Source organism: Peromyscus californicus, unplaced genomic scaffold (genome assembly GCF_007827085.1).
Source record: "Peromyscus californicus insignis strain IS unplaced genomic scaffold, ASM782708v3 Scaffold_9__1_contigs__length_137607984, whole genome shotgun sequence".
Classification (NCBI taxonomy): domain Eukaryota; kingdom Metazoa; phylum Chordata; class Mammalia; order Rodentia; family Cricetidae; genus Peromyscus; species Peromyscus californicus.
This window is the reverse complement of record NW_026294617.1, coordinates 50,474,116-50,475,666: the sequence shown is the minus strand read 5'-3', so window position 1 is coordinate 50,475,666 and position 1,551 is coordinate 50,474,116. Positions and strand designations below refer to the sequence as shown.

Here is a 1,551-nt window from a genome sequence, read left to right as displayed (position 1 = left end):
AGGCCTCCTGAGAAGTTATTATAAAAAGTTATGATAACCTTGAAGAAATGTGCAAATTACTTGACAAAACTTTACACAAAAGTTTTCCATAAGACGAGAAGTAACCTTACATCAAAACCACACGAGGAAGCAGGAACTGAAAGGAAAACCACAGGAGCACTTCTTTATTGATCACGGATCCAAATAAAATCCTCAACAAAATTCTAGGAAAATAAATTCAACTATATACTGATTAAAAACCTATTCAATAGGAGGGAAGGCATTAACCTTAATAAATATTGTTATATTTAATGTGCAGAAATTGATAAACATGGTGCTTCAACTGAATAAAGGTAAAGAAACAGAAAGCCATTTCTATAGGTGTGTAAAAGGCATTTGATAAATTTCAATTTTTTTTTATCAAATATGGGATGGAATTGGAATATAAGGTCTGCACATCAGTGTACTGAAGGTCATTTACCTGCAAAAAGTTAACATTACACCAAAGTGGAAATTCTGAAAACTTTCTGCTAAGAACACGAATAACATAAGTAGCACCATTCTTCCTTTTATTCACATAGTGTTCCATTCCTGCATAGAACAGATTTGAACAGAAAGAACACATTGCAATATAATGTTGGGAGATGACAGATTTTATATATAGAAAATTCCAGAAGTGCCACAAAAATCTATTAGATCTAATAAATACTTCTCACAATTTTATCTATTTCAGCCATTGATATAAGAACAAATGTCCTGTCTGTTTTTATCAGTGTAATTTATGATATGTCCTCTCTCTAAGGATGATACATTAAGTGGATTTTAGGAGCAGAGAATTGAAATAGCTGCTTTGTGTACTACACATATTGATCTGGTATTTTAGTATCTTCAGTCACAGTGACCCTCACTTTGTAACAAAATAGAGTAATTTTCTGTCTTCCAGAATATACAACCAACCTATAAAATCTGTATCATGTTATAAACCAATAGCATACTTGTCCAAAATAAAAGTGTCATAATTACAATAGTAATAAAATTACATATAAATAAATACAAACAAATGGATGAAATATAATTGTACCATGAAGATCTTAAAACACTGATGGAAGAAATGAAGAGTAAATAAAATAGATTAGCATCACGTTTTCTCAGACTAGATCCCTATTGTTAAACATACAAACTGCTCAATGCAATCTGCAGATTTATTGCAATCACTGTATAATGACATTTTCACAGAACCAGAAAAAAAACAAAAGAACTGTCTTTTAAATGGAATCATGAATCCCTAGAAACCAAAAAAATCTTGCATCAAATGACAGGTTAGAAGTCACTATACTGCATAATTTCAAAATTTGTGAGAAATTTACAGTCATTAAAACTGTTTGGCATTGGGCTCCTGATTTGTCCCAATGTGTTAGACACACGCCTAGCATTTATCAAACTCTGTATTTAATTCCCAGTACACATAATGAAGAGTATTAAGGGTGCATGCCTTTAATGACAGCATTTAGGAAGTGGATACCAAAGGATGAGAAGTTCAAAGGCATCTTTGACTAGCCAGCATGTGTGTAA

At 31.9% G+C, this 1,551-nt stretch overlaps 1 non-coding gene across 1 annotated transcript; it reads left to right on the top strand.

Moving 5' to 3' along the window:
• Positions 1-699: 699 nt before the first annotated feature.
• LOC128106859 (U2 spliceosomal RNA) lies at positions 700-887 on the top strand. The gene has a single exon (XR_008216895.1). It is a non-coding gene; the product is annotated as a U2 spliceosomal RNA (small nuclear RNA).
• The last annotated feature ends 664 nt before the right edge of the window (positions 888-1,551 follow it).